The sequence below is a fragment of the Nerophis ophidion genome, linkage group LG14, assembly GCF_033978795.1.
Source record: "Nerophis ophidion isolate RoL-2023_Sa linkage group LG14, RoL_Noph_v1.0, whole genome shotgun sequence".
Classification (NCBI taxonomy): Eukaryota; Metazoa; Chordata; class Actinopteri; order Syngnathiformes; family Syngnathidae; genus Nerophis; species Nerophis ophidion.
Genome location: NC_084624.1, coordinates 11,454,230 through 11,470,184, shown reverse-complemented (window position 1 = coordinate 11,470,184; position 15,955 = coordinate 11,454,230). Strand labels below are relative to the sequence as shown.

Here is a 15,955-nt window from a genome sequence, read left to right as displayed (position 1 = left end):
CCATGATTTCGGTCCCAACTTCTTCACCGGGCCTCACATGGAAGGTACTTTTCCTTGTTGATGTCTCAAGAAGGACAGAAATACAAACACACACACACGCATTCTTGGTAGAAACCTTCTTGAGACCTCCCAAAAATGTCCACCTCTTTAGCACCACCCTTTATAGATATATAAAAATATTTGTATTTACAACATTTATAATCTATACTTACTATGCAAATATAAAAAAGTAAGCTTTTAGTTTTTTGGGGAATATTTTGTTTGTAATTGGTTTTTAATCATCATTATTTACTTCTGGTTATTACAGTATGTCTTTATATACATATTTGTTTTATTTTTTAAATTTGGATCAAAGGGGGTGCATTTGAATTTCTTACAAACACTTATTTCATATGTTGACCAGAGGGAGCATTTTTAAAACCGACAAAGTTTTCAGCACAGTCCCACTCAAGAACAGACAAACATTACAGGGAGACAGAACAGATCAGCCAACTTCTGCCGCCCCTTGAAAATATGGAAAACAGGTAAACCTTGAAGGAGGGGTGGAGTAGAAAAAGAAAAAATTCAGTCCAAGGCTGGACTCCCATGAAGGGGGTCCAGACTGAGACCAGGAAACAACCCTCAATATCCATACCACACACAAACAAAGAACACACAAGACTTGCAACAGAGTCAATTTGAAAAATCCCTCCTTTACGGGACCACCCTAATTTTGATAGAGTTCACCACCAGGGGTGCAAATGAGACATTCTCTATTAAATGCATTTGTTTTCCGTTTTGGGACCATGAGTTATGCCCCAACTTGTTTACCGCTCCTCATATGGAAGGTACTTTTCCTTGTTGATGCCTCAAGAAGGGTAGAAATACAAGAACACACACACACACACACACACACACACACACACACACATACATACACACACACGAAGAGGCAGAAAACCATTCAGATACGTCCTAAAATATTTGCCCTCAATTCGCTTCTGCGCTGACTCACGTGCTTTAACGCGATGAAGCAATTTCGCGACTAACCTGTTCAGTCCTGCCTCCAGTCAGCGTGGATGCTTTCACTAGTAAACACGCAGGGTGGGGGGGAAGTCTCACAGCGTGTCTCCGCTGACGCGCGCCCAACTCCGTGAAAGCTTTTGGAGTGAAAAGAAGTGGGGGGGAAAAGTTGGCCGCGTAATGCTTTTACGCAGCGACAATCCTCGCCTTCGCGTGGGGGGACATTGCTTCAAAATCAGCTGTTCCCGGGCAGGTATCCTGTGACGAGGGCTTCTGCTCGCTCCGCTTGAGTGAAGTGAAACGAACTGGAGTGGAGTGGAGTGCAGTGCTCTTCCAATGGCCCGCAGCGCTCTTGGCTGTGCGTAAAAGGAGCGCGCCGCTCCGCCTGTCAGAGGAGTGGAACTGGAGCGGTTGGTTGATTCTCAAGCTTCTGGGATTCTCTCTCTCTTTCTCTCTCTCTCTCCTCCTCCTCACGCAAAGCTCATGTGTCGGTTTTGTTCCTCCGTGGGAGGAGGGAGGGATGGGGAGCATCGTGCTGCGTTCACAAAACAGCAGTCCAAACAGCTGGACTGATTCTAGTCCACCGGCACAGACCTTTCTGATATTCCAGTGTTTTGGGGTTCCTCTTGATGGAAGTGTATATGGACCAAAGCGCCAAAATCTGGAGAAGAAGAAGTAGAAGAATAACTCGATGAGGCTAATTCCTAAATTAATTGCGTGTGAATGCTCCAATTCTGAAGTTGAACTGAAATGCTGAAAGAATGTAGTATGAATGTATGAATCGTTTGAACGTTGAAGAGTTTGGATTGCCAGGAAAACCGATATTTGGTTTGGAACTTTGGGAATCGTTCGTTTGAATGTCCAGGATGAGTGGAATGTGTTAATGTTGGAATGGTTTGAATAAAATGTGGGAATTGTGCAACTTGGAAAAATGTCCCATTAATTTTAATAGGAACTTTCTGGAAATGTGAAAATTTTGGGGAGAGTGGGATGTTTTGGGGGAAATGATTAGGAGCATGAATGTCCCGAATGAGATGAATTGGTTGGTGTTGGATTTGTTTAAATCGGTCAAGAAATGTTGTAGTAGCAGTTTTTATTTTAGAAATTCCTGGATTTTTGTGAAAACTGGGATTTTTTTTAGTTCCTTAACAAACTTATTTTTTGTCCAAAAAATGAGTGTTTTGATGGTGGATTGGTTGAAAAATGTGAAAGGCGTAATCAAACTTAAGAAGGGTGGAAATAGGTTACCAAAAACCGGGAAATTCTGGAAATTTGTTGAATGTGGAAAAACTGTAGTTTGGGAAAATGATTAGGAGCATGAATGTCCTGAATGAGATGAATATGTTGGTGTTGGAATTGTTTAAATCGGTCAAGAAATGTTGAAGTAGTGGCAGATTTTAATTGAGAATTTCCTGGAATTTTGGGAAAACCGGGATTTGTTCTCGTTCCTTAACCAACTTCGTTTTTGTCCTGAATATGAGGAATGTTTTGATGGTGGATTAGTTGAAATGGGTTGAAAAATGTGAAAGGAGTAGTCAAACTTAAGAAGGGTGGACATAGGTTACCAAAAAACAGGAAATTCTGGAAATTTGTTGAATGTGGAAAAATTGTAGTTTGGGAAAATGATTAGGAGCATGAATGTCCTGAATGAACTGAATTGGTTGGTGCTGGAATTGTTTAAATCGCTCAAGAAATGTTGAAATACAAACAGTTTTTAATTGGGAAATTTCCTGAAATTTTGGGAAAAAACGTATTTGTTCTAGTTCCTTAACCAACTTGTTTTTTGTCCTGAATAAGAGTGTTTTGACAGTGGATCGATTGAAATGGGTTGAAAAATGTGAAAGGAGTAGTCAAACTTAAGAAGGGTGGAAATAGGTTACCAAAAAACGGGAAATTCTGGAATTTTGTTGAATGTGGAAAAACTGTAGTTTAGGAGAAATGATTAGGAGCATTAATGTCCCGAATGAGATGAATATGTTGGTGTTGGAATTGTTTAAATCGATCAAGAAATGTTGAAGTAGTGGCAGTTTTTAATTGAGAATTTCTTGGAATTTTGGGAAAACCGGGATTTGTTCTCATTCCTTAACCAACTTCGTTTTTGTCCTGAATGAGGAATGTTTTGATGGTGGATCAGTTGAAATGGGTTGAAAAATGTGAAAGGAGTAGTCAAACTTAAGAAGGGTGGAAATAAGTTACCAAAAAACGGGAAATTCTAGAAATTGGTTGAATGTGGAAAAATTGTAGTTTGGGAAAATGATCAGGAGCATGAATGTCCTGAATGAGCTGAATTGGTTGGTGTTGGAATTGTTTAAAATCGGTCAAGAAATTTTGAAATACTAACAGTTTTTAATTGAGAAATTTCCTGAAATTTTGGGAAAAACCGTATTTGTTCTAGTTCCTTAACCCACTTGTTTTTTGTCCTGAATATGAGGAGTGTTTTGACAGTGGATCGGTTGAAATGGGCTGAAAAATGTGAAAGGAGTAGTCAAACTTAAGAAGGGTGGAAATAGGTTACCAAAAAACGGGAAATTCTGGAAATTTGTTGAATGTGGAAAAATTGTAGTTTGGTAAAATGATTATGAGCATGAATGTCCTGAATGAGATGAATTGGTTGGTGTTGGAATTGTTTAAATCGGTCAAGAAATGTTGAAGTAGTGGCAGTTTTGAATTGAGAATTTCCTGGAATTTGGGGAAAACCGGGATTTTTTCTAGTACCTTAACAAACTTGGATTTTTGTCCGGGATAAGAGAAGTGTTTTGACGGTGGATCGGTTGAAAAATGTGAAAGGAGTAGTCAAACTTAAGAAGGGTGGAAATAGGTTACCAAAAAACGGGACATTCTGGAAATTTGTTGAATGTGGAAAAATAGTAGTTTGGGGAAATGATTAGGAGCATGAATGTCCTGAATGAGCTGAATTGGTTGGTGTTGGAATTGTTTAAATCGGTCAAGAAAAGATGGAGTAGTAACAGTTTTTTAATTGAAAAATAGTAGCACGGAATTTCGGGAAAACTGGGAAATTTTCAAGTTCTTAAACAAACTTGTTTTATTGTCCTGAAATGGTTGGAGTTGGAATTTTTCAAAACGGTCGAAAAATGTTGAAGTAGTAACATTATTCATTCAAAAATGGTACTACGGAATTCCTGGAATTTCAGGGAAAAAGGAAATTTTTCGTTTTTTGTCTTAATTAAGAGGAATGTTTTGACAGTTGAAGTGGGTTGAAAAATGTGGAAGGAGTAGAAAAAAGGGTGGAAATGGGGCCTTGGAAAAGCAGGAATTCTGGAAAATGCTATAATTCTTTTTTAACTTGGAAAAGTTATAAAGGCCTACTGAAATGAGATTTTATTATTTAAACAGGGATAGCAGGTCCATTCTATGTGTCATACTTGATCATTTCGCGATATTACCATATTTTTGCTGAAAGGATTTAGTAGAGAACATCAACGATAAAGTTCGCAACTTTTGGTCGCTAATAAAAAAGCCTTGCCTGTACCGGAAGTAGCAGACGATTTGCGCGTGACGTCGCGGGTTGTGGAGCTACTCACATCCTCACATTGTTTACAATCATGGCCACCAGCAGCTAGAGCTATTCGGACGGAGAAAGCGACAATTTCCCCATTAATTTGAGCGAGGATGAAAGATTAGTGGATGAGGATAGTGAGAGCGAAAGACTAGAAAAAAAAAAAAAGGCGAGGGCAGCAAGATGTTATTAGACAAATCCCTTATATGCTTATCGTGTTGTTAGTGTTTTAGTGAGATTTTATGGGACCTGAAAGTTGGATGGGTGTGGCGTGGGATGTGGTAATAGTCCACAGCTGCAGGAGGACGCAAGCTCTGCTCATGTCTACGGTAAGAGCCGACTTATTAACACAATTTTTTCACCGAAACCTGCCGGTTGACATGTGGTCGGGAACCATGATCGCTTGACCGCTCTGATCCGTAGTAAAGCTTCACCTTCGGGAATTTTAAACAAGGAAACACCGGCTGTGTTGGTGTTGCTAAAGGCAGCCGCGAAACACCGCTTCCCACCTCCATCTTTCTTCTTTTTAGTCTCCATTATTAATTGAACAAATTGCAAAAGATTCAGCAACACAGATGTCCAGAATACTGTGTAATTATGCGATAAAAACAGACTACTTATAACTGGGATCGGGCTCGAAAAAAATGTCCACTACAACTGGTGACGTCACGCGAACGCGTCGTCATACCGCTACGTTTTCAACAGGATACTTCGCGGGAAATTTAAAATTGCATTTTAGTAAACTAAAAAGTCTGTATTGGCATGTGTTGCAATGATAATATTTCATCATTGATATATAAACTATCAGACTGTGTGGTCGGTAGTAGTGGCTTTCAGTAGGCCTTTAAAGGCCTACTGAAATAAGATTTTCTTATTCAAACGGGGATAGTAGGTCCATTCTATGTGTCATACTTAATCATTTCGCGATATTGCCGTATTTTTGCTGAAAGGATTTAGTAGAGAACATCGACGATAAAGTTCACAACTGGAGAAAAGCCCTGCCTCTACCGGAAGTCGCAGACGATGACGTCACATGTTGATGGCTTCTCACATATTCACATTGATTTTATTGGGAGCCTCCAACAAAAACAGCTATTCAGACCGAGAAAACGACAATTTCCCCATTAATTTGAGCGAGGATAAAAGATTTGTTTGAAGATATTGATAGCGACGGACTAGAAAAAGAAAAAAAAACGCGATTGCAATCGCGTTGCATTGAGACGGATTCATGTTTTTAGAGACATTTACTAGGATAATTCTGGGAAATCCCTTATCTTTTTATTGTGTTGCTAGTGTTTTAGTGAGTTAAATATTACCTGATAGTCGGAAGTGCCAACTCCCCTGACCTAAACCCCATAGAGAATTTGTGGGTATTGGGTAGAAGAAGCTGAAAGACACCAGACTCAATAATGCAAATGAGCTAAAGGCTGCTATTGAAGCATCCTGGGCATCCATAACACCTCAGCAATGCCACAGAATGATTGCCTCCATTGATACAGTAATGCGTGCAAAAAGATTTCCCAACGAGATACTGAATGCATTAATTGATATTTTCAAATGTTTGATTTTGTTTTACTGTTACAAATCTTTTTTTTACTTGGTCTGAGGAAAAATTCTAATTTTTTGAGATACGATTTTTGAGTTTTCTTAAGCTGTATGCCATAATCAGCAATATTAAAATAATTAAAGGCTTGCAATATTTCAGTTGTGTAATGAATCCAGAATGTATGACATTTTCATGTTTTTAGTTACATTACAGAAAATAAAAGGACTTTATCACAATATTCAAATTTTCTGAGACAGTCCTGTATGTATATATATATATATATGTATATATATATACCGTATTTCCTTGAATTGCCGCAGGGCATATAGTATGCGCCTGTCTTGAATTACCGCCAGGTCAAACTCATGACGCCACAAATGAAACTTCCCCTGTCATCATTTTCAAAATGGAGGAGGCTGATTTCAATGCCGGTAATTTGAAATCACATAAAGTGAAGAGGATTAAGAGCTAATCAGTAGGATTTAAGGTGCAACCATACATCACACTCAAATGTTTACAGCATACCTCTGGTAAGTGCTGGAGTGAGAAGAGGTTTTAAAATAATTAGCGCATGCTTACTTCTACCGCATGCCCTTGGTAAGCGCAGGAGTGAGAAGAGGTTTTAAATTAATTAGCACCCCGGCGGCAATTATATATATAATTTACTACCAGAAAATATATTTTCAAAAAATAAACTTTTTAGCTATGCTATGAAGCTAAACTACGTAGCTTAAATATATGTAGCTAAGCTAGAATGCTTAGCTACATGTGGTTAAGCTACATGTTATTATAAGCTACATGTATCTATTGTTTACTACCGCAAACAATGTTTCAAGAAAATACACTTTTTTAGCTAAGCTACGTAGCTCAGCTACATGTAGTTAAGCTACATGTTAGGACAATCTATTATTGTTTACTACCGGAAATTATATTTCAAGAAATTACACTTTCAGCTAAACTACAGTATGTAGCTTAGCTATGTAGCTGAGCTACAGTACATGTTAGGACCCTATATATCTATATTATTTACTCCGGGAAATTATATTTCAAGAAAAGACACTTTTTTAGCTAAGCTACACAGCATAGCTACATCTATTTAATGTTTTTACCAGAAATTAAATTTTTTTTAAAATACACTTTTTTAGCTAAGCTAGTTTAGCTACATGTAGCTAAGCTAAATAGCTTAGCTACATGTTAGGACCATATATCTATTGTTTACTACCGGAAATTATATTTCGCGAGAAGACACTTTTTTATCTAAACTACATAGCTTAACCACATGTAGCTAAGCTACATAGCTGACCTACATGTTAGGACCCCATATATCTATATTATTTACTATTGGAAATTATATTTCAAGAAAATACACTATTTTAGCTAAGCTACATAGCTGAGCTACATGTTAGGACCCCATATATCTATATTGTTTACAATCGGAAATTATATTTCAAGAAAAAGACACTTTTTTAGCTAAGCTACATAGCTTACGTACATGTTAGAACCAGAGATATATTGTTTAATACCAGAAATTATATTTCAAGAAAAGACACTTTTTTTTAGCTAAGCTAGTTTAACTACATGTTGCTAAGCTATGTGGCTTAACTACATGTAGCTAAGCTACGTAGCTTAACTACATGTAGCTAACCTACGTAGCTTAGCGACATGTTAGGACCATATATTTATTGTTTACTACCGTAAATTATATTTAGCGAAAATAAACTTTTTTAGCTAGGCTACGTAGTTTAACTACATGTTCCTAAGCTATGTGGCTTAGCTACATGTAGTTAAGCTACATAGTTTAGCAACATGTAGTTAAACTAGCTTAGCTAAAAAAGTGTCTTTTCTTGAAATATAATTTCTGGTAGTAAACAACATATCTATGGTTCTAACATGTAGGTAAGCTATGTAGCTTAGCTAAAAAAAGTGTCTTTTTCTTGAAATATAATTTCCGATAGTAAACAATATAGAGATATGGGGTCCTAACATGTAGCTCAGCTATGTAGCTTAGCTAAAAAAGACCATATATCTATTGTTTACTACCGTAAATTATATTTCGAGAAAAGACACTTTTTTAGCCAAACTACGTAGCTCAGCTACATGTAGTTAAGCTACATGTTAGGACAATCTATTATTGTTTACTACCGTAAATTATATTTAGCGAAAATAAACTTTTTTAGCTAGGTTAAGTAGTTTAACTACATGTTGCTAAGCTACGTGGCTTAGCTACATGTAGTTAAGCTACATAGTTTAGCAACATGTAGTTAAACTAGCTTAGCTAAAACAGTGTCTTTTCTTGAAATATAATTTCTGGTAGTAAACAACATATCTATGGTTCTAACATGTAGGTAAGCTATGTAGCTTAGCTAAAAAAAGTGTCTTTTTCTTGAAATATAATTTCCGATAGTAAACAATATAAAGATATGGGGTCCTAACATGTAGCTCAGCTATGTAGCTTAGCTAAAAAAGACCATATATCTATTGTTTCCTACCATAAATTATATTTTGAGAAAAGACACTTTTTTAGCCAAACTACGTAGCTCAGCTACATGTAGTTAAGCTACATGTTAGGACAATCTATTATTGTTTACTACCGGAAATTATGTTTCAAGAAATGACACTTTTTTTTAGCTAAGCTAGTTTAACTACATGTTTCTAATCTATGTAGCTTAGCTACATGTAGCTAACCTACATAGCTTAGAGGCATGTTAGGACCATTTATCTATTGTTTACTATTGTAAATTATTTTTCAAGAAAATAAACTTTTGTAGCTAAACTACGTAGCTTAGCTACATGTTGCTAAGCTACGTAGCTTTGCTACATGTAGCTAACCTACGTAGCTTAGCTACATAGCTTAGCTACATGTAGCTAACCTACGTAGCTTAGCTACATGTTAGGACCATATATTTTTTGTTTACTACCGCAAATTATATTTCGAGAAAATACACTTTTTTAGCTAAGCTACACAGCTTTGCTACATGTAGCTAACCTACGTAGCTTTGCTACATGTAGCTAACCTACGTAGCTTTGCTACATGTAGCTAACCTACGTAGCTTTGCTACATGTAGCTAACCTACGTAGCTTAGCTACATGTAGCTAACCTACGTAGCTTAGCTACATGTTTGGACCATATATTTTTTGTTTACTACCGCAAATTATATTTCGAGAAAAGACACTTTTTTAGCTAAGCTACGTAGCTCAGCTACATGGAGTTAAGCTACATATTAGGATCATATATTTCGTTCATCCTTGCTCAAATTAATGGGGAAATCGTCGCTTTCTCGGTCCGAATCGCTCTCGCTGCTGGTGGCCATGATTGTAAACAATGTGAGGAGCTCCACAACCCTTGACGTCACACGCACATCTCTGCTACTTCCTGTGCAGGTAAGGGTTTTTTATTAGCGACCAAAAGTTGCGAACTTTATCGTCGATGTTCTGTACTAAATAGTTCCAGAAAAAATATGGTAATATCGCTAAATGATCAAGTATGACACAGAATGGACCTGCTATCCCCGTTTAAATAAGAAAATCTCATTTCAGTAGGCCTTTAGCTACATGTAGCTAAACTATGTAGCTTAGCTACATGCTAGGAACATATATTTATTGTTTACTACCGGGAATTATATTTCGAGAAAATACACTTTTTTAGCTAAGCTACGTAGCTTAACTCCATTTTCCAGTAGCTTGTCATCACCGCAGCCGGCATCGTCCAAGAGGAGAAAATGACATTTTTGACGCGAACAAGACACAATGTTGTGAGGCACCAAAAGTGACCTCAGTGAAGTTTTTAGATGCTCTTTTCCTAGTTTTTTGGTAAATATGTTGACTTAATATTCACGGCTGCTCATTTACCTGTTTAGCGGCGGTCAGGTGGCGCCTCGTGGGAACACTGCCGCCAATTTGTTCTGGCAATTTCTCCAAGCTTCTGCGCATGTCTGGGCTCAAGACTCCACCTGCTGGTCAAATGTAGAATTACAACAAACGTAACGCGTGATGCCTTGGAATGTTGCGTTTAAGGCTCCTGGAAATGACAATGAATCACAATAAATGTTTGACAAAATCTTGTTTACTAGGTAAATCAAGAAAGTATAATAAATGATGTGTTATATATGTACATATATTGTGTGTTTGTATTTAGTCAAAATGAAGAGCAAAATTATGTCATTTTCACAATGATGTACAAAACAGAGGAGATTTAGTTAATTTTTTTTTTTTTACAAAACTTCTCCATTGTCGAACTATTTAAAAAGAATATATACAGAATTCGTTACTTTAATAAATGTAATGTTCACAGTGATAAATGCATTTGAAAATGGACTTTGCCGAGAATCGAATCGTTGGGCTACCAAAGTCTTGATGTCTATTATACAGCATTATTCACATGTGTGAATAAATACATAAATACAGTCTATTTTAGGGCGCTATTTAAATGTGAATAATATAAATCAAGTCTATTATACAACATTATTCACATGTGAATAACATAAATACAGTCAATTATACAGAATTGTTCACATGTAAATAACATAAATACAGTGGTAAAAAATGGATGGACAGTCTAATATGCAGCATTTTTCACATGTGAATAACATACATACAGTCTATTATACAGCATTATTAACATGTGAATAACACAAACACAGTCTATTATACAGAATTATTCACATGTGAATAACATAAATACAGTCTATTATACGGCATTATTAACATGTAAATAACATAAATACAGTGGTAGGAAATGGATGGATGGACAGTCTAATATACAGCATTATTCACATGTGAATAACATAGATACAGTCTATTATACGGCATTATTCATGTGTGAATAACATAAATACAGTCTATTATACAGCACTATTCACATGTGAATAACAAATACAGTCTATTATACAGCATTATTCACATGTGAATAACACAAATACAGTCTATTGTACGGTATTATTCACATGTGAATAACACAAATACAGTCAATTGTATGGTATAAGTCACGTGTGAATAACATAAATACAGTCTATTATACGGAATTATTCACGTGTGAATAACGTAAATACAGTCTATTGTACGACATTATTCACATGTGAATAACACAGTCTATTATAAGGCATTATTCACATATGAATAACACAAACAGTCTATTGAACGGCATTATTCACATGTGAATAACATAAATACAGTCTATTGAACGGCATTATTCACATGTGAATAACATAAATACAGTCTATTGTATGGTATAAGTCACGTGTGAATGACATAACTACAGTCTATTATACGGCATTATTCACATGTGACTAACATAAATACAGTCTATTGTACGGTATTATTCACATGTGAATAACACAAATACAGTCTATTGTATGGTATAAGTCACGTGTGAATAACATAAATACAGTCTATTATACGGCATTATTCACGTGTGAATAACGTAAATACAGTCTATTATACAGTATCATTCACGTGTGGCTAACAAATACAGTGGTAGACAATGGATGGATGGACAGTCAATTATACAGCATTAATCCCATGTGAATAACATAAATACAGTCTATTATTCAGCAAGATTCACATGTGAATGATATAAACACAGTCTATTATACGGTATTATTCACCTGTGAATGACATACCTACAGTCTATAATAAGGCATTATTCACATGTGAATAACATAAATACAGTCTATTATACGGTATTATTCACATGTGAATAACACAAATACGGTCTATTGTACGGCGTTATTCATTTGTGAATAACATAAATACAGTCTATTATATAGCATTATTTACGTGTGAATAAAATAAATACAGTCTTTTATAAGGCATAATTCACATGTGAATAACATAAATACAGTCTATTATAAGGCACTATTCACATGTTAACACAAACAGTCTATTGTACAGCATTATTCAGATGTGAATAACATAAATACAGTCTATTATAAGGCACTATTCACACTATTCAGTTTATTATACAGCATTATGTATGTGTGAATGACATAATTACAGTCTATTATACGGCATTATTCATGCGTGAATAACGCAAATAGTCTATTGTACAGTATTAGTCATGTGTGATTAACAGATACAGTGTATTATATAACCCTAACCCTAACCCTAACTGTCAGAGAGAGTTTCAATTCACACCTCCGGGAGAACTTTGAACATGTCACGAGGGAGGTGCGGGACATTGAGTCCGAGTGGACCATGTTCCGAACCTCTATTGTCGAGGCGGCTGATTGGAGCTGTGGCCGCAAGGTTGTTGGTGCCTGTCGTGGCGGTAATCCCAGAACCCGTTGGTGGACACCAGCAGTGAGGGATGCCGTCAAGCTGAAGAAGGAGTCCTATCGGGTTCTTTTGGCTCATAGGACTCCGGAGGCAGTGGACGGGTACCGACGGGCCAAGCGGTGTGCAGCTTTAGCGGTCACGGAGGCAAAAACTCGGACATGGGAAGAGTTCGGGGAAGCCATGGAAAACGACTTCCGGACGGCTTCGAAGCGATTCTGGACCACCATACGGCGCCTCAGGAAGGGGAAGCAGTGCACTATCAACACCGTGTATGGTGCGGATGGTGTTCTGCTGACTTCGACTGCGGATGTTGTGGATCGGTGGAGGGAATACTTCGAAGACCTCCTCAATCCCACCAACACGTCTTTCTTTGAGGAAGCGGTGCCTGGGGAATCTGTAGTGGACTCTCCTATTTCTGGGGCTGAGGTCGCTGAGGTAGTTAAAAAGCTCCTCGGCGGCAAGGCCCCGGGGGTGGATGAGATCCGCCCGGAGTTCCTTAAGGCTCTGGATGCTGTGGGGTTGTCTTGGTTGACAAGACTTTGCAGCATCGCGTGGACATCGGGGGCGGTACCTCTGGATTGGCAGACCGGGGTGGTGGTCCCTCTCTTTAAGAAGGGGGACCGGAGGGTGTGTTCCAACTATCGTGGGATCACACTCCTCAGCCTTCCCGGTAAAGTTTATTCAGGTGTACTGGAGAGGAGGCTTCGCCGGATAGTCGAACCTCGGATTCAGGAGGAACAGTGTGGTTTTCGTCCTGGTCGTGGAACTGTGGACCAGCTCTATACTCTCGGCAGGGTTCTTGAGGGTGCATGGGAGCTTGCCCAACCAGTCTACATGTGCTTTGTGGACTTGGAGAAGGCATTCGACCGTGTCCCTCGGGAAGTCCTGTGGGGAGTGCTCAGAGAGTATGGGGTATCGGAATGTCTTATTGTGGCAGTCCGCTCCCTGTATGATCAGTGTCAGAGCTTGGTCCGCATTGCTGGCAGTAAGTCGGACACGTTTCCAGTGAAGGTTGAACTCCGCCAAGGCTGTCCTTTGTCACCGATTCTGTTCATAACTTTTATGGACAGAATTTCTAGGCGCAGTCAAGGCGTTGAGGGGTTCCGGTTTGGTGGCCACGGGATTAGGTCTCTGCTTTTTGCAGATGATGTAGTCCTGATGGCTTCATCTGGCCGGCATCTTCAGCTCTCATTGGATCGGTTCGCAGCCGAGTGTGAAGCGACCGGAATGAGAATCAGCACCTCCAAGTCCGAGTCCATGGTTCTCGCCCGGAAAAGGGTGGAGTGCCATCTCCGGGTTGGGGAGGAGACCCTGCCCCAAGTGGAGGAGTTCAAGTACCTAGGAGTCTTGTTCACGAGTGGGGGAAGAGTGGATCGTGAGATCGACAGGCGGATCGGTGCGGCGTCTTCAGTAATGCGGACGTTGTATCGATCCGTTGTGGTGAAGAAGGAGCTGAGCCGGAAGGCAAAGCTCTCAATTTACCGGTCGATCTACGTTCCCATCCTCACCTATGGTCATGAGCTTTGGGTCATGACCGAAAGGATAAGATCACGGGTACAAGCGGCCGAAATGAGTTTCCTCCGCCGGGTGGCAGGGCTCTCCCTTAGAGATAGGGTGAGAAGCTCTGCCATCCGGGAGGAGCTCAACGTAAAGCCGCTGCTCCTCCACATCGAGAGGAGCCAGATGAGGTGGTTCGGGCATCTGGTCAGGATGCCACCCGAACGCCTCCCTAGGGATGTGTTTAGGGCACGTCCAGCTGGTAGGAGGCCACGGGGAAGACCCAGGACACGTTGGAAAGACTATGTCTCCCGGCTGGCCTGGGAACGCCTCGGGATCCCCCGGGAAGAGCTAGACGAAGTGGCTGGAGATAGGGAAGTCTGGGCTTCCCTGCTTAGGCTGCTGCCCCCGCGACCCGACCTCGGATAAGCGGAAGATGATGGATGGATGGATGGATGGATGGTGTATTATAGGGCATTATATACATGTGAATTACATAAATACAGTCTATTATACAGCAATATTCACATGTGAATAACAAAAATAAAGTCTATTATAGGGCATTATTCACATGTGAATATCATAAGTATAGTCTATTATACAGCATTATTCACATGTGAATAACAAAAATACAGTCCATTATAGGGCATTATTCACATGTGAATAACAAAAATACAGTCTATTTATACAGCATTATTCCCATGTGAATAACAAAAATACAGTCTATTATAGGGCATTATTCACATGTGAATTACATAAATCTAGTCTATTATACAGCATTATTCACATGTCCATCCATCCATTTTCTACCGCTTATTCCCTTTCGGGGTCGCGGGGGGCGCTGGCGCCTATCTCAGCTACAATCGGGCGGAAGGCAGGGTACACCCTGGACAAGTGAATAACAAAAATACAGTCTATTATACAGCAATATTCACATGTGAATATCATAAGTATAGTCTATTATACAGCATTATTCACATGTGAATAACAAAAATACAGTCCATTATAGGGCATTATTCACATGTGAATATCATAAGTATAGTCTATTATACAGCATTATTCACATGTGAATAACAAAAATACAGTCTATTATAGGGCATTATTCACATGTGAATTACATAAATCTAGTCTATTATACAGCATTATTCACATGTGAATAACAAAAATACAGTCTATTATACAGCAATATTCACATGTGAATAACAAAAAATACAGTCTATTATAGGGCATTATTCACATGTGAATAACAAAAATACAGTCTATTATACAGCATTATTCCCATGTGAATAACAAAAATACAGTCTATTATAGGGCATTATTCACATGTGAATAACATAGTTATAGTCAAGTATATGGCATTATTCAATGTGAATAATATAAATGCTAATGCTAATGAGCTGTCCCACGCTTCTCTCCCACAGAGCGTCTGCCTCTGAAAGTCCGGTCCCAAACGGAGGGTGGAGTGGTTCTACCAGCGACGCGGTCTCTCCGCCCTCCACACACGGGGCACTCCCTGCAGGGCAAACAGCGCACAAAAGCTGGGCAAACACCTCCCCAGCGAGGGCCGGGAGGATCCCCCCCCCCCCCCCCCCCCCCCGTCCTGGAGCAACTATTAATAGCAGCCATGGCAACAATGCCTGTGACACGCAGGAATGCATCCAGTCGGGGCGTCAGACGGGCCACAAAGGCAGGAGGGTGGAGGTGAGAGGTCAGCGGGGAGTGATTGATGTTTTTGTTGTGCAGGTGAAGTCCAAGGTGACACCTGCGCGGCAGAGCCAACACAGGAGCTCAGACCAGAACTGGTTTTCTCGTCAACAATATTGACATTGTTGTGTTCGGAGTCGGCAGTGAACACTGAGCGCCATGCTGGGAATAAGTCGAGGACAGTGGAAGCTCCATTTAACAACCTCTCTTAGGTTTACGAACAATTGCACCAAATATGGTCACTTCCTGTTGACATCCTGTACACAGCATTACCAAGAGCTTCGGCGGTGATCTCCACTTCAGGCGTGTTTATTTCCACAATTGTTATATAAACCCCAAACCAGTGAAGTTGGCACCTTGAGTAAATGGTAAACAAAAAAAAATACAACGAGGCCAGTCTAGTACCCGCGCTCTTG

General features: G+C 39.3%; 1 protein-coding gene across 1 annotated transcript in view; it reads right to left on the bottom strand.

The window, feature by feature from the left end:
- Positions 1 to 10,158, bottom strand: part of LOC133568918 (artemin-like) — a 102,240-nt gene extending 92,082 nt beyond the window's left edge. Inside the window, exons 1-2 of the mRNA XM_061921109.1 lie at positions 9,915 to 10,158; positions 1,030 to 1,663 (exon numbers count right to left, since the gene is read on the bottom strand). The gene's annotated coding sequence lies outside the window, so the exon portion shown is untranslated. The remainder of the gene's footprint in view (positions 1 to 1,029; positions 1,664 to 9,914) is intronic.
- Between the last annotated feature and the right edge of the window lie 5,797 nt (positions 10,159 to 15,955).